This window comes from Microtus oregoni, unplaced genomic scaffold, assembly GCF_018167655.1.
Source record: "Microtus oregoni isolate MIOR12 unplaced genomic scaffold, Mior012 000041F_ref0000270, whole genome shotgun sequence".
NCBI classification, from domain to species: Eukaryota; Metazoa; Chordata; class Mammalia; order Rodentia; family Cricetidae; genus Microtus; species Microtus oregoni.
Genome location: NW_024543208.1, coordinates 2133240 through 2151749, shown reverse-complemented (window position 1 = coordinate 2151749; position 18510 = coordinate 2133240). Strand labels below are relative to the sequence as shown.

At 37.2% G+C, this 18510-nt stretch overlaps 1 protein-coding gene across 43 annotated transcripts in view; it reads right to left on the bottom strand.

The window, feature by feature from the left end:
• The window catches only part of Ptprd (protein tyrosine phosphatase receptor type D), a 2219644-nt gene that overhangs the window by 1558799 nt on the left and 642335 nt on the right, over positions 1-18510 (bottom strand). The window lies entirely within an intron of this gene.

Sequence of the window (18510 nt, the reverse complement as noted above, 5' to 3'; positions counted from 1 at the left end):
CTTCTTGGACAGCTACATGTCTGCCTAACTCTGCCTTCTTTTTCCCTGCATTCAGTTTAGATTTCCTGCCTAGCTATATTCTGCTCTGCCATAGACCAAAGCAGCTTCTTTATTAAGCAATGGTAATAAAACATATTCATAGTATAAAAAAGGAATCACACATCATCTTCCCTTTTCTTTCTAAATAAAAAGGAAGGTTTAAACTTTAACCTAGTAAAATTACATATAGTGAAACAGGTATGAAACAAGAATTACAGTTATAATATTTTTTTATTTTTGTGTGTCTAAAGTTTCATATCTAATCTATCTTTTATCATAACCAAGGAAAATATCTATAACTGTCTACAACTCCATCAAAAACCACAGAAGTATATAGTATTTCCCAAATAAACAGGAAGTGCCTTGTCTTTTGTTGAAGTTAAAACCTTCCTTTTTATTTAGACAGAAATAGGAAGATGATGTAGAATTCCCTCTGTATGCTATGAATGTATTTTATTACCAATGCTAGGTGGAAAACCAGCCCCAAAATCACAATCCCAGAAAACCTAGACAACAATGAGGACCCTAAAAGAGACATACATGGATCTAATCTACATGGGAAGTAGAAAAAGACAAGATCTCCTGAGTAAATTGGGAGCATGGGAACTATGGGAGAGGGTTGAAGGGGAGGGGAGAGGAAGAGAAGGGAGCAAAGAAAAATGTGGAGCTCAATAAAATCAATAAAAACAACCCAGCAAATATAATTGAAAGAAAAGAGAGAGAGAAACAAGTTCTGCCCATTCTTCTCTTTCTTCCATTCTGACATTCTTTCTGAGAAGGCAGATTTTTGTCTCTCTCTTTTCCTTTCTTTCTCTCTTTGTCTCTCTCCTCACCCTTCCCCTCTATATTCCTCTCCTCTCAATAAACTCCACACTAAAGCTCTGTCTGCATGGAGTATTCTGTCACCCATGTAGTTTGGACCCACATTCCATGGAACACCACAAAGTTCCCAACCTGCACCATATCTTAACAGAAATAACACCTGAAGTTTTCCAGCGACAGTGGATGTGGTTTGAATGAGAATGGCCCCTGAAGCTCCTGTATTTGAGTGCTTGAAACTATTGGTGAAACTGGGAAGGTTTAGAAGGTATGGGCTCATTGGAGAAAGTGTGTCACTGGGGATGGCATTTGAAGTTTCAAAAGACTCAAGGTATTTTTGGTGTGTGTCTCTCTCTATCTTCTTTTTATGAATCAGGACCATGATCATGGTGTAAGAACTAAACTGTTCAAGCCACTATGCCTTTGTTCAGCAATAATGGACTACTGAAACCACAATCCTCAAGTCAAGGTGTGTTATCACAGCAATAGAAAAGGGACTAAGACAAGTACCCACAAAAAGCAAGATCACTTCAAGATAATTAAACTGAGGGACATTTTCCTTGGGACCTTATTATTTTTCCGTGTGTGTGTGTGTGTGTGTGTGTGTGTGTGTGTGTGTGTGTGCAAGGCAAACTTCTCTCTTGATCTGGAGGGAGTGTTCAGAAAAGCAAACACAGAAACAAGAAGTACATTTAGTCTACCATTTACTGTAGTGACTATGTCTTTTCCCTATTGGCTGAGGTTCAACCTAACAATCTTATTCAATTGGCCAATTTCAAAAGAATTGGCACACAGAAAATGAAGACAGGGATCTCAGTCACTGTTCCAGCCATCAAATTCCTGGAATGCAGCAGGGAGCCTAACTGTAAACAAAGGCTTTACTAGCTGAGAGGATTAAAACATTTGCATAAAAGTCTTAGAAAGTGGGGAAGATAAAAAGATTCAATTCATTGTCCTAAATAAATTTTATAGTATTTTATAAAAAAAGACTCATATTTAATAAGTTAATAGCTCTTGCAAGCCCCTGAGAATTGTAAACATTTTTTTTAACTCATCAAGATATCTTGGAGTAAGAAACTGCAATATGGAGGAAGTACCTGTTTAGTAGTGGTAGACACAATAAGATTGAGTTAGTCTCCTAGTACAAAAAGTTAATTATTCCTTCTATTTCATTTCCTTGGTTTCTACCCAGGCCAGAGAGTCTATTCTCTTGACCAGCAGTGTTTGTTTTCTATCTCTGTCTCTCTGTTTCTCTCTCTGTTTCTCTCCCCCACCCCTCTCTCTCTCTCTCGTTTCTTTAATATAATAATTTCCTCTTTAATTATTTTTAATTAGTTGGGTCATATTGATGACTCAAATAGTTCTTTGTGTATTAAGGACATGAAACTTCTATATATGTGTTTATGCAATATTTACCATATGTTACACACATATTTACCATATGTTACATAGCTCCAAGAGTATGTACAGCTTTTGACTGTTTCTTCTGTCTTTTCATAAAGAAAGCAATTTATTGAACATATGATTTTATATACAATGTTATATGATTGTTTCCTCTTCCCCCACTGCTCCTAGATCCTCCTCACTTTCCTACCCTTTTAAAACTACCCTTTTAAATCTGGAAGAGTCAAAAGCAAAAGAGAATATAGTAGACTAGACCAGGCCATAAGAGAAGCAGGAACAGAGTCAAGGGAAATACATACATTCTCTCTCTCTCTCTCTCTCTCTCTCTCTCTCTCTCTCTCTCTCTTTCACACACACACAGAGCAGTAATAAGGAGGGTGAGTAGCTGGAAGGAGGGAAGCCTATGAGTTAGGGATATTTAGAATTGGAGGAATGGAGAGAGGTAAGAAGTACACAGATGTTATTATGGATTCTGAAATATGTAAAAGGTACATGTGATACAGAGAGAGCCTGAGGGTCAGCATGCTAAGAGGTACCACAGATAATTAATTATTTGTCCCTTCTGTCAGTGACTAGCGAAACTACTTTTTTAAAAAGGGGAATCCAGCTTCACCCATTCCTGTGGTATACTGCCTTTTGTCTAAACACTAGAATTTCGGGAAATGAAATTTTCTCTGGATCCTATTTTGTATATGGCTTCTAGATAAGAAGTGAAGAGATTTAGGCTCCACTTAATTTTTATTTTAAAACAACAGTGAGAGCCGGGCGGTGGTGGCGCACGCCTTTAATCCCAGCACTTGGGAGGCAGAGGCAGGCAGATCTCTGTGAGTTCGAGACCAGCCTGGTCTACAAGAGCTAGTTCCAGGACAGGCTCCACAACCACAGAGAAACCCTGTCTCGAAAAAAACAAAAAACAAAAAACAAACAAAAAAAAAAAACAGTGAGCATCTATCACTTGACTGTAGGTAGGTTTAAGGTTTAAGTGAGCCAAGGTTTAAGATCTTATATTTGAACAACATTTTTTTAGTCAAGAAACAATTACTAAAAGATGGTTATCTAAATAACATACCATGTTGACTAATGTTAATGTCTGCAGAGTCTTGTCCCTTGGATTGTTACCAATCCTCTCAATCTTTGGTTAGAATTTCCCATTGAGTATTCTTTTTAATAAAATCTTGATTATTTGATTTTACCAATAAAGATTTAGTAACTAGGTGCTGGGTGAAAGCCTGCTAGCCCAGAGAGGCAAAGAAAATACCCAGCTGACCTTTGACCTTCCCCCTCCACTGACATCCCAGAATGAACCTGGCTCCTACACTACCTCAAGAAGGACCCCTTCAATTCAATGTCTCTCCTTCTATTTTCTGTGTATCTCTCTGTCCGTCTGAGTCCTTTTCACTCTCTGTGTTTTTTCTTAACCATCTTATGTTCACTTGCTATCAAATGGTTATTTGTTCTACCACTTGATCTATGGTTGACTTTATTTAATCTTGTTTATAATATTCAAGCAGAACACTCTTGGACTAAGGGTGTGTGCTGGGACTGAGCCACACCACAAACAGAAACAGGTTATCCAGCAAATAAGGTAATTTTGGGTCCAAAGTGTGATCAAATATCCTGCAACAGATGGATGTTTAAGACCTTGAAGGTGAGTCAGAATAAAGTCAAAAGAATGACACATTATAAACAATGTCTTGGGGAGCCATGAGAGGGGCCCTAGAGAAAAAGTTGGATGGCCTTTTATTTCCGGTGCATTTTATTCCATCGAAGATTCTTGGTTTTTCAAGACAGGATTTCTCTTTGTAGCTTTGGAGCCTGTCCTGGAATTCACTCTGGAGACCACCAGATTGGTTTCAGATTCATAGAGATCCACCTGCCTCTGCCTTCCGAGGGCTGGGAATAATGGTGTATGCCACCACCGCCTGGTAATTCATTGGAGTATTCTTGAATGTAATTTTGTGTCTCCTGTGTTAAGTGTTTACATGCAATTTATGTTTTTATTCCTGTTGGATGACAGAACATAGCTATAGAACCTAATTGGATCAGTGTACCCTGGATCTGGATATGGCCTTCTTCCATGCTTTCCCAAATATAATTTATAGTACATGGCAAATATTTGTATTTAAATTGGTTGTGAAATTACTAGAAAAGGGCTGCTCTCTTAATGTGTAGTATGTGCTTACTGAGTTTTATTTACAATTTTTTTTTTCTGATCTGGATCATTGGTCTCTTTTGTATATAAAAGTATAGTGCAATTGAAATTAAGTTGTCTACAGAATTGGACTGAAGTTTACCCCACATTTTCAGGTTCTCGAATCCCACGTTCAGCAGACAAGATCTTCATAGGTTGAGTAACAAGCAGACATAGGGTTTTTTTTTTTTCTGTTATTTGTTTCGGTTTGATTTTGTTTGTACTATGAAGCCAAGTCAAGAATCTAGTCCTTAGAGGTCACTTGGGCTTAAAAGGAACTTCTGGCTGCTCCACTCTTAATTTTCCCAGTTGTTCTTGGTAAGGATAAGTCAATGGTCTTGCTTGACTATAGCTTTGCTTAGGAGAGTTTAGGAAATCTTTCTTCTGTGTTGGCATTCCTTCTTATAGTTTTGACATTGGTTGCAGCTCCCTGAATGGTTCATTAAGTGAGACTTCTATTGCCTGCCTGAACAAGAGAAAAACAGTTGACTTTCCATTTTGGGAAACAGTCCACAGTCCTCGGGGAACTTGTTGACTTTTGCAGGAGGGGAAACATTATCTCTTTTTATCACACTGACCATCTGATCACATTAATATGACTTCTATATATACTTATTGAACACCCAGAAAGTCATTTATTTACCCATTTGGTATTTTTAACTCCTGTATATTAAAAAATAAACAACAGACATTTCTAAATTAACTTTGATTCATATATAGCCAGTCTCTGCAACTGTTGACCTTTGACCTTGGAAATTTTAATATAATATGTATCACCTCTAAGCCTCATCTTTTGTGCACCTTAAATAACTTAGTCAGAGCTTCTTTTTCATTCTAGAAACATCTATTCACCTTAATCTTCAAATATATGCATATATAAATATATTTTACTAAAACAACATCCTGTTTACACCCTTCTGATATTTTCTTTTATTTTCTGTTTTTCTGTCTTAAAGTTATGAGATGTAATAGCACAAAGAAGTGAATTTAATATCTGTTGTGAGAATTTTCTCTTCAAATTTGAGAGACTAAGCAAAATCTATTCTTTCCTGATAAGGTCCCAATGACAAACCAAAGATCCATTTCATCAACATCACACTGGGGAACCACTGAGTTTATTGATCTTACTTATTGAGCATGGGTGAAAGCTTATTGACAGGAGTGTGGTACCAAGAGCAGATGCATTGGAAAGTCTTCACCCAAAGATTCTAATGACTTTCCTGTTGCTATGTAAGTGCAGCATCCATTCTCTAGTCTTTCCTGGTTTATAGATGTTAGCTTCTCCTCTAAACAATATGACCACCTCTTATTCTTAGGGCAGAATCACACAGAACTGAATGGACACGAGGCTAGATACTCAGTAGGAAGGTCAAATATCTCTCTTTACTCTCCTATCAAAGAACTTAACAGTCAACAAGCACCACTGAGGTCAACTTCTGTAAGCAGGCACAGTTGATCCTATGGAGATGCTGTAGTTTGACTGAGGATAGTGCTGTGCCAACTGAATAATAATACAAACAAACCTGAATCAAAACTACAGATATAGGATAATGTAATCAATTAATATTACCTGTGTATATACTGTTAAACTATGAGGCTTTGCTATTTCTTAGATAAATCTTTAAAAAAATAAAATAATCTTTATATAGTATATAGAGTCACTGCCATAACTGCGCTTTTGGATTTGAATAAGTTTATGTAGCAAAGAAGAAACAACGACATCAATAATAATCACCAAATTGATGTTCACAAAATGTAACTAAACTAAGGATCCTCTGTTAAAACTATTGCATGTGGCGCTGGGGGGATGATGGCCCAGTAGTTAAGAGTACTTGCCGCTATTGCATGGGAACCAGGTTTTGGTTTCTAGCACACCATATAGTGATCTGTAGAACTCTGTGACTCCAGTTCCTGGAGATTCTATTGCCTCTTTTGACTTCTGTGGAATCAGACTTGCATACTATATACAGACAGATATACAAACACAACATTTATATACGCAATAAATAAATCTTTAAAAATAATACTGCAATTACTTCTGAGAGATTTTTAGACAGATGGACTCTCTATAATCTCCATGGGTGAGCATCCCATTAGTTGTTTTAACTATAGGAATCTTTATATACCCTGAAATAAATGATAGCATACACAAAGAGTACTGTTCCTTTATAAAACTGAACCCATTGGTTTACATTGGACAAGAGACTTGTTGAGTCCAGTAACAAATGACTGTACCAAAACCACTTATCTTTATTATACTCTGTTTACATTTGTCCATGTGATTGTTATTAACTTTTAATTGAATAGTCAGAATACTTGTTTTGAATGGCCATCCTCTTTTCCATGAGTGACTGGCAGTTAGCACCAGTAATTGAGGAGCTCAAACCAACCAAGTATTTGCCTTTACAAATGTCCAAACTGGAGTCTTCCATGACTAGAGTTAGGATGGCCAATACCCACAATAATTTTGCAAACAAAAGCAGACAATTGAAAAATTTAGTGATTATCCACTGCCCCCACTTTAAAGAGATAATGTTGTTGAACAATATAATAGTCTGTTGCTTTTATGTAGAGGTCATATTTTATCTTTTAGTTTATATGCAAGCAAGTTCTATGTACTGAGAAACAGCAAGCATTTCTTGATTAATGCCTGTGGGTGGAGGAGATTCCATGGGCAAAGATACAGTGAAGGGAGTCTTTACTGATAGCTACCCATCTGCAAGACCAAAGAAGATGTATTGGAATGTCTTTTAGATCTTCTTTGTTTCCCTTTCCAGAGTATCCAGAGCATGGAAAGTTCCTAGCTCTTACTCTTTTTTTTCAGTAGTGACCAGAATAAAGGGAGATACCTACCAGAGTAGTCACTTCACTAATATGGGCCTAGATATCTATATCATATCCTTTTTTTCATTATGAGCCATGAAGACAGAGTTTGCATTATACATATCTATGGATATGACTCTTTCATTTCCTGTGATTGTAATGAACTTTCTCTGTTTTGTCTGGTAACTTGAAATGACTGTATAAGTTAGATAAGATTTTTAGCTCTCTTGTGTGTTAAATTTCCAATATTTCCATTAACATTCCCTTTGACCCTTTTCAAATTTATTATCTGTCAATTTCTTTTACATTCTCATTCTAGATAGGAGGGAAGCATGATAGCACTTGGGGTGAATCCCTCCTTATAAGATGGCTTTCTGTCTGCCTCCTTGGAATAGAAAGGCCATAATATATCGTACCACATAGAATCTTCAATTAAGATACCTATTAGTTAGAGAATGTAGGACACAGAAAACACCTAAAATCATTTGGAAGATACAATATCAGGATGTTCTTTTTCTCTAGCTTATTTATGTCACAGCAACTAGAGAGTGAAAACAAAAGCAGGAAACCAGGCAGACATAGGTGAGCAGCACTCGTGAGGCTAAGGAGCTGCAAGTACCTAAGAGAAAATGGTCTTGGAGATTGTAGGCATCAAGACTCAGCATTGCCCCCACCTCCAGCCTCCTACCCAAACAGACTGATGGCAATTTACCCCTAGTTGTCCACTGACAGGGGATCCTAAGTTTTTAAGAGATCAGGACTGGGTTTCTGGATGTTTCTTCATTTATCATATTTCTCTGTTTAACTTTGAAATAGTTCTAAAGTCCTCCTCTTCTTCTAAAACCTCAAACTGAAGTGTGGCTCTATGCCCCTGTATCTCCAAAGTCCACTCATCATTCCTTGGAAATAGTTGCCTTCTTTAAGTTATTGTCTAGTACATTATATTACTGGCCATTTCCAGTTTTTAGTCAGTGGTGTTCATAATTAAATATTAACCTCCTATGATCCATACCCAAAAGAATCTCTCTTTAATTTAATGTATTATAGTCATATTCAGATCCCAATAATGTTCAAAGGACATTTAAAAGGAATTTAGAGTTTCTTACAAAAGATGTTTAGCCTTCACCTATGTATTAACTGGGCAGCAAGGGCTGTTGATGAGACAGCTTTTTACTCAGTACTTCACTAGTATTTTTCCCTCATAACTGGACTTCTGAGAAGAATTTAGGAGGATAAGTAATTGCTACATATTTCAGGAACAGCCTACCTCTTGACTTAAATTGCTCTGAAACTAGGGTCTGCATATCCTTGTGCCGAAAACAAAATGGAGTTAAAGATAATTGTGAGTTATGCCTGAGCAGCATATAAATCACACACTCCAGATTACAAAAGAAAAATTGACAGATACACATATGATGGAAAGGCATGGGCCGTGACGGTAATGGCATACAGTGGTGCTCATGTCTCCAGTACTAGGTGACATATGAAAAAAATTCATTAGAAATTCTGCTTTCCTCAAATACTTGCACACTGCCATGCATGCCAAGATTACATCAGTTCTCACAGCAAGTGAACACATCAGCTATCAGCATTTTTTTTTGATGTTTTTCCAACTCGGGGTATTATTGGAACCATTTATTTATTTAGAATCTATTCAATCACTCCTTGATGTATTAAATATATTGCTTTTTATTTTTCTTTTTTAAATTTATTTATTTATTAAAGATTTCTGTCTCTTCCCCGCCACCGCCTCCCATTTCCTTCCCCCTCCCCCAATTAAGTCCCCCCCTCCTCAGCCCAAAAAGCAATCAGGGTTCCCTGCCCTGTGGGAAGTCCAAGGAACCCCCACCACCATCCAGGTCTAGTAGGTTGAGCATCCAAACTGCCTAGGCTCCCACAAAGCCAGTGTGTGCAGTAGGATCAGAAACCCATTGCCATTGTTCTTGAGTTCTCAGTAGTCCTCATTGTCCGCTATGTTCAGAGAGTCCGGTTTTATCCCAGACTTTTTCAGACCCAGGCCAGCTGTCCTTGGTGAGTTCCCGATAGAACATCCCCATTGTCTCAGTGTGTGGGTGCACCCCTTGCGGTCCTGAGTTCCTTGCTCGTGCTCTTTCTCCTTCTGCTCCTGATTTGGACCTTGAGATTTATGTCCGGTGCTCCAATGTGGGTCTCTGTCTCTGTCTCCTTTCATCGCCTGATGAAGGTTAATATTCAGGAGGATGCCTATATGTTTTTCTTTGGGTTCTCCTTATTTATGTGAAAATTCACACATAAAAACCTAAGGTCAGTGATAGGTACTGGTTAATCTTTTTTCTAACTGCATCAGTAATTATAACTGCTTTTGGTTAGCATAGCAGTTGTTTTTCTAATATATTGATGAGGATTTTGGTTTGATAGTATGAACTACTCACTTGTGGAAATAAAAGTGATTCATTTTGCAATATCTGTTGATTGTGATGCTAGAAAGTGACCAATCTTTAAAGGATTATATCTTATTCTGAATGAGCATTTTGATGAAAACCTCTCTGAACACTTTAAAGAATTTAAGGTCAATTAGAATAAAAATTACTTTTTAAATTTGTCTCCATGAAATTGATAAAGACTGGAAACCTCATGGTGAGGACTGGCCAGGAGGTGAAACAAACACTTAAAATGAATAGCAACACGAAACAGGATGTGAAGCACAGCTTGAGGGTCAGCTGAAGTGATAAGAGGCAGGCAGACTCCAGAAAAAACAACTCTGCTTCTCCTGAGAGGAGTTTATTGTTAGCAAATTAGAAGCCAAAAAAAAAAAAAAAATTAGCAAAGGTGTTCCTGTGACTGTCTTCACTAGAGCAAGAGCAACGATTCTAACAAAGAAGTGAATCCATGAATCCATGCAAGCGGCTTCGCATCACACCGTTTAAGCAAAGCTCTTTGCTGTGCTACAGTGGATACAGAATAAGCCAACATATAACTGTTGAAAAGAGCAATTTATGGAAAGCATGTCAGCCTTGCCAGAGACATAGGTTTTGTGTTGCCTGCACTCAAACTTACTTCTTCCCAGTGAGTGCCAGAGAGTTCAGACAATTGTATAGCCTTTCTAGCTCTCATTTACTGAATATCCAATTGGGGTGACTAATGTATTAAGTGAGCCTCTGTTAAGTAAATTTCCTCTGCCAATGAAGGAAATGTTGCTCGTCTGCTGCAAGCATGTGCCTCCTTGTCCCACAGAGGGTGATCTGTGGGGAAACAGCAGCTGTTACTAAACGTCTTTATGTCGGGGCTTAAAACAACTAACAATTAACATTCCTGTTCTAGAGTTTCTCTGAACTTTCCAGTTTTGCAAACTGATATACATGTACATGTGCATAGTTAAAGCTGGGTGTTAATGCAATAAAAGAGAAACTTTATAAAGAAATAATTTAAACAGTGCCAGTGTCTATGATCTTCACATTTTTTTTCTAAAAATAAGTTGTGATAACTTGCAGAGAACAGACTGTCAGGTTATATATTTCCCTAAGGCAGCTCTGTTAAACTCACTACTCTATTTTCACCATCTTAAAATAATTTCAATATCTATCAATGTTTTATACTTATAAATACATCCGAAGTACTCCATACACAATATGTTCTTGCTCTTGGACTTTAAGTATCTTACAGTTAAATATAACAAAATGATTGCATTTATGAACATACACGTTCACTGACATATTTCTTTCTTTTAATTAAAAACAGATTTTTTTGTACAGTTTATTCTGATTACAGTTTTTTTTTCTCTCCCCAAACTTCTCCCAGACCCTCCCGGACTCTCCATTTATTCTCTCTCCTCCCCCCAGAACCTAAACAGGCATCTAAACCACTAAATTAATATAAAATGACATATTTCTTAGTGAAAATGGTAGTAACTTAGAATCATCTGAACAGTTCTATGAAAGGGTTGTTTAACTTTATTTTCAGACTAGTTCCCATAGCTTGAATTTTCAGTCTTCTCACATCAAATCTATAGTGTACAATGCAATACAGGCGGTTTTGTAGGCTTTTCTTCTTTTCCACGAGTCTGTAGTTTGCTCAGGATGCCTGTGGATTTCATTCGTCTTTGTTGTATTTCTCTTGAGTGCTAAGCAAGACTGTGTAAAATTGTAAATAAAATACAACTGTATGGTGCTAATCATCTTTTATTCAGAAACTTAAAATTACCCACTCTAACCTCCTGTGTGCCCTATACTACCAAAGGGTTGCTTTTAGATAATTTCCTATTCTTTTTTTTTTTAAATAATAAAATTTTGCTTCCCTTCTTTTCTGACTTGGGGAGTGGATTGTGATAAATGACATATTTGGGTTAAGATAAGCATAATATATATCACAATTGTTCTGGCAACTTCTAAAGTCTTGGCCATACAGAATTAATTGAAAGGAAAAAGTTTCTCAGCACTGAATTCCATTAGTAGCACTGTGACTCAAGCGGGAATGAATTCTATGTAATGCAATTATTTTCTATGCCTGGGACAATATAACCTCAGTACTGCCAACATGTCATCATGATACTGAGGACTTGTCTTAAACAGTGAAAGACCACAAAATACAAACAGGAGAATAATAGTAATAGGAAAGAGACAATAAGAGAACACTTACTTTTGTTTTAAAAGCTGACGAGAAATGCGTCTTCTGATTCAACTTTAGTTGGCAAATTGTGTTGACAATTATACTACTCTGTGTACACCTAAAACTGTTAAAATTCACAGAGCATTGAATTGCAGTTGGTAAATTCATGCATATGAAATGTGTGTGTGGTTATTAGAAAATGCACGTGCATGTGTGTGCATGCGCGCATACACACACACACACACGCACACACGAGAGGCCAATCTATCTAGACACCAAATTTGCAATAACAAGATTGTCTTTATGTTAAAAGCCACGCTATATTTCATGATCATCATAAGTTCGTATTTAAAGGTGTGGTGTGACTATAGAATGATTATACAACTACAGGCATCAGGGCGATCAGAATTTTTACAAAGGTCTCTATGTATACTGGGAGAAATTTTGCTCTCTACAAAGAGTTATAATAACATCACGAGAATGAAACCGAAATTCTTATTATCTTATGAAGCAAAATAGGGTTTATGATAACCCTAAATACATATTACAAATTTAAGCAAAATCATTCTGCTTAGAATCTACATATGTGCTTTAGTTGCTAGAGTTTTTGTTTAAAATTCCAGAATATATTATTTTAACATGAACAATACTATGATAACTGAAGTTGCGGATTTTTTTTTTTTTTTTTTTTTTTGTAGACAATGTAGTGAGAGCTGTGGAAGTGAATACAGAGGAGGTTTGCATGTGCGGTTCTTCACTTAGCAGTTTTGTGAATCATCTTAATGAAGGTGTTTAAACATAATGTAACTTATTTGCTTTGTATGTAAACCATGAGCAAATATAGTGTCTGTGCTTTTATCATCAGCTATAAAGTGCAGTACACGCAGTCCTTACCATAGCCTCAGGCACAGAGCGCAAAGCTAACTGTGCCATTGCAGACTTTACAATCAATGCCTGGAATGCAGTGCATGCTCAGTAGAATCTAGATTTTTGTTTTGAAGTTTGCTCTCTGTCCATGCTTGGCAGTGTCGGTGAGTTAGATCTTCCATTAAGTAATATTATCAAGATGCATTTGTAAATGACTCAACTCTATAGGATGAAGGCTGTGTTGTGAAGTTATGGCATTTGGTAGCTACTTCTGTTCTTCTGATTATTGGTATAGTAACATAGAACTGGCTCATCAGGATGTTATTCAATTGTCATGTGAGGGAAATTTGTGTTGTAACCATTATAGTTAACATCCCCAGTGTTGTTGAGCAAGGGTCTCCCTTTGTTTTCCCTGACAGGTCACTATGTTGAACAGGTTGTCTTTGAACTCATGATAGTCTTCCAGCCTCAACCTCCCAATTGTGGGATTACAGCCATGTGTCCTTTGCCTGCTGCTGTTACTAACATCGGTCTTGCTCTGTAAATCAACACAAAATACATTGGAATAAAACTACAGTATCCATGTCAGTGACAATAATTGGTTTATGTGACCATGAACAAGCTCCCTATCATTTAGGTTTTAGTTCTTTCTGTTCTGAATTCTTAGTACTTCACTCCTTACACTATCTTAGTGCCCTTTTATAGTCAAATACCATGTGTACGTGTGTGTGTGTGTGTGTGTGTGTGTGTGTGATGTATGTGTAAGGCCAGAGTAAAATCTTTGGTATCTTTCGTCAGGTGCCATATATTTTGCTTTTAGCTTTTAGTTTTTTTTTTTTTTAATGGAGCCCATAATTGGCTGAGAACTTAACTAATGATCAGGTCACTTTGACACACCAGTATACCTCAGAGTTCTACCTATGTCTCCCTAGCCAGCACTGGAATTAGAGTTTTGTCTGGCTCGTTGTGCATGGGTGCTGAGAAATGGGTTGAGGTCTTCATGCTCACACAGCCCATGCTTTGGTGCCTCAGCTATGTCCACACCTCGACATACCATTTTAACTTTAAACTATTTCTTCTGCATGATCCCAACTTTAGACTCCCCCTCTTGCTTCTAACTAGTTTTAAGATTTTGTCACCTTGAACCCGAGCCATCTCTCTCAAGTCAACCCATCGATCGATTCATGTTGATGGATCATCATCCCCTAAACTCCATCTCAGCCCAACCTCCCTTTCAGCTGGAAAGTCCATAGCCAGGGAGACTGTCTTCCATCTGCCTTACCATTTCAGTAGAAGCTTTTCTGAGAGTTCTCAAGAGCTGGCTCAGCTTCGAACTTTTTAGAGGCTGTGAACTGCACCTGGGCTGCAGGGTACCCACACCCAGAACCCGAGCAGCCTCTTGTTGCTCTACTTGACTCTCATATCAGCACAAAGACATTGCTGCCGACCGACTGCAACTGATGGAAATGGAAAGTACATACTCTGCTAATGCGCACTATATTACAGCTCAGTGATTTGAAATTTGAAAGTTGGTACTTCATGTAAATACTAAATGGAAAGGGGGCAGTGGACTATTGTGTGGGTTCAGGTGCTTGTGCGACCCAGTGTTAATTATCTAACCGTCCTGAGCTTCTTTCTTCATTACTGTAGCATCTGTACGATGGTTATACCTGTTTGAATGACGATCTTATTAGGATTGCTGTCAGAACTGAGTTTCACAATGGTTATAAAAGCCCTTCATGAATAAAAGCATATGCCCCAATGCAACTTGGCTCTCCTCATAAGCAGTAACTGTAGTCCCCCTGCCTTTGTCTTAGTCTGGATATCTGTGTTTCCACCTCAAGCAAATATCCTTTCTTCAAAATATGGTATTTAGAATTTAAAACATAAGCAATGATGTTAGTCTCTTTCCGAAGGACTCTTAAACTGTGTTAAATTTTCCCATTTAAACTATGACAAATCTAAGGTGTTGAGGTCTCGCTCCTTTAAACTGTGGCATGTCTAAAACACTCACTGTTTGAAGGGACACTGTGCAGTCATATTGAAAGATTTTAGGAAGCAATACAATTTGTCTACTTCAGCGTTTTTGTGTTTTGTGTCATTTGCACACCACTTTTCAAGCTGGTTTATCTTGTCTAGATAATCTGTGCTATAGCTATTTCAACTTTGAAATTACTACAAAGAAGTAATTGATCCTCTGCTTCAATATTCCTGCTGTTTCATTAGCTCTCTTACAATTCGGGAGAAATCTATTTCTCACTGATGTTGAAAAAACATAACAAGGCCACAGCAGGGAGGCACTAGCTTCATTAAAGACCATTATTACAAAAACAAAATGATCGAGGGCAAATTGTTTCTGGCCTTGTGGTCCTGGTCCTGCAGCCCACATTAATCTGTGCCTTCGGAACCACAGTCAATTTGCTATCTTTTCTTTATCATTCACTTCCCATTGGCAGCCCCTGGTGGTGCTAGGCTTGTCAATCCACAATCCAGAGGATTTCTTCTTCCGTTGATTAAAAACAAGCTAAGCTTCTTTGGAAGTGAGGGCTAAAGTCTGTCAATAACTGAATTAATTTTTGCTTTTCAAAATATCAGAATGCTGGGTTCCAGTGAACGTGGATGCCAGTATTATTTAAAGAGAGATTGAGCAGAGGAAAGCATAGACATTTTGACCCTCTCAGGCTTCCATTTATCATGGGAGCCTATAATAAGAGGCTGACAAAGAAGGATTTAAGATAGAGAATCAGTGATTGCTCTATTAATCTAGTTTAACTGATACTAAAATCTGACAGAGCGAATTACAAGTTGCAGGCAGTAACGCTTATCAATTCATTACTACTTTCAAGGCTCTCCTATGCTTTCTTTCTGCCTTCAGCTTCTAGCAAAGGACAGCCTTTTACAGTTCAATTTCTCAGTTTATTTTTGACTGCTTTTAATTAAGTTTGATGGCCTGCTTCTGCACTACTGAAGTTATTGGAGTTGCAAAGCACTTTGCTGTTATAATGATAGCTCCCTTGATGTCCGTTCATTATTAACTGCATTTGGAAAGTGCTGCTCTCAACTCTCATTTTATAAATATTTAAATAACTGTGAATTTCTATAACATAAATATCCATGCACAAAAGGCCAGGATTCTATTGCCTGTTTAATAAGTTAGACAGAGTAAAGTAGAAGCCTTTTCTGCACTGTCATATCCGATGTTAACTGGGAATTTTCTGAAATCCTACCAAATAGAGAGCCCCAATCAAATAACATCAGCATATTTAAACTAACAATGATTGATGACCTAAGAGTATATGGTAGTCACTTATGTTAGCTATAGTAAACAGCTCTGAAAAAAGAATGAGTATTTTATATCAATAAATCTTGAGATTTTAAAGTATTTTAGGAAGTTGTTTGAGCAGATCAAGGAATGTTTTATTAGTTTCAAAAATTTCAATTACCAGCAAATAATATTGACCATATTCTTTAAAGTAAATTCTCTTTACCTTAATTTTTTTTCCCTTTCTTTCTGACATTTTCCCAACTCCCCTTCTTTAATTCTTTCATTCTAATGTATGGGTCTTCAAATAAATGCTCTATGAAAACCACTTATTTTTGTTCTTCTTACCAGTTTGTTTCATTATGCCAAATAAATGTCTTCAGGAACGCAATTTAAATCCATTTACCAAGGCTCAACTTCTTCATTCAGTTTTAAACACCCCAATCTACCTCTAAAACAGATTATCAGTATGGAAATGTATTGTCTACATCAAAATTAACTGACAAAAATGATAGTTGAAAACTGTAGAAACATTTCTAAATAACATTGTTTCTAAGAAGGTCCTACCATGTAGTCTACAATGGACTGTAATTCTTGATCTTATATAGTACCATAGCACAACCTGGGGTACCATGCCTTGCTCTTATTGTGACCACATTTGTTATTAGTTCTTTTAGAATTTTGCATAACTTGCTTCAATATTATTCATCCCCCACCTGATTTTTCTCAGATACACATTGTCTTTCTTGCAGAACTTTGAACTATTGGGGAAAAATTATTAAGACCAATTTGTTCGCCCAAATATTATTGGATGTGTGCAGTATGGTTAACTTACTACAGACTATACTCTTAAAAGTGTCTTTGCTAACTAGGCAGTGGTGGCACATGCTTTTAACCCCAGAATTAAGGAGGCAGAGATAGGCGGATCTCTGTAAATTTGAGGATAGGATTGTTTTTATGTCCAACTTCCATATAATTGCTGATATGTGGTCTGACTTGGGCTCACCTATTTTTATGGATGCTGCCCCTACCAATGAAGTTCATATATGCAATTCCTGCTGTGGTGGTTTGAAGGAAAATGGACTTCAAGGGGAATGGCAGTATTAGAAGTTGTGGCCCTGTTGGAAAAAGTATAAGGCTGGGTTTTCAGGACACTTGCTCAAGCTTCCCTCATGTTTTACTGTCAGTTGACTTCCTGTTGCCTGCAAGATGTGGACTCTCAGTTCCAGCACCACATCTGCCTGTTACCCATCATGATAATGGACCGAACCTCTGAAACTGCAAGTGAGCCACCCCAATGAAATGTTTTTTTTTTTTTTTAAGAGCTATAGTCCTGGTGTCTCTTCACAGTAACTAAAAACCCTAACTAAGATACCTGTAGTATCTAGAAGATACAGTTATTTTTAGTAATCCACCACCTCTGGATCTTACACCCTTTTGCCTCTCTTCCGCAATGATCTTGAATCTTGGAAGGAGGGTGTGCAGTGTTTTTGCTTCATTTACAAGTAAGGATTCTGTAGTCTTTTATTTGCATCTCTTCTAATTGCAGGTCTCTGTGTTAATCACTATCTATTGCAAAGAAAAGCATCTTAGATAAGGGCTTCTTGGAATAAATCAATGGAATATTTGGAATCAATGGGAATTACATACAAAATATAAAAATTTTGAAGATTGCTACATAGGTTTTACAAAACATATAATGTTTTTAATTACATTATTAATATCAGTCTTTCCTTTCCTCCCTCAATAGTTTGTGACTTCATCTCATGAAAGGTTTATGCTGACAAATTTCTACAATCATTTATTTTAGTCAAAAGGATCATGATATGTCAAAATTTAGAACTTTTGTAATTTTAAAATCAGAAATAAAGGAGTCTTTTGAGTCATTGAACAATTTGCCTGTTCAAGTTGTCTACTTTGTGAGTGATAAAAATTTGTTGTGTTTGTGGTAATTCAGCCTTTTAGCATCTGTTAAAAAAGCTGGTGTGGCACCAGGAAACATTTCTAGAAACTGTCACCCTTACTTCCCACGTCTGTAGATATGCAGTCATAACCTCTCCTGTTGCTCAGGCACGTTGGTCCTTCTCTTAAAATTAGATCCATGCGCTGTTACAAATCCGCCATTTAAAGTTATGAGGGGGATGCATTGAAAGGATGATCCTTCTTGTTTTTTGCAAGAGTTTTAAACTATTGTTCTTTCATATTTTATACTCTGACCTCAGTTTCTCCTCCATCCACTCCTCCCAACCATTTCCCCTCTCACCCAGATCAATTCTTCCTCTCTTTCCTTTAAACAAAATAATATAGAAAAGAAAAAAAAATAGGTTGCCCAGGACTATCCACTGAACACAGCCTAACAATATACAGTAAGACTGGGCACAAATCCTCATACCATGGCACTATACATAACAACCCACTAGAAGGAAAAGGGTTTCAAGTTCAGGAAAAAGAGTCAGAGACACGCACAGTCCCATTGAGAAACAAAATATCTCAATGTTTAAAGGTGCTTGTGAAACTTCAA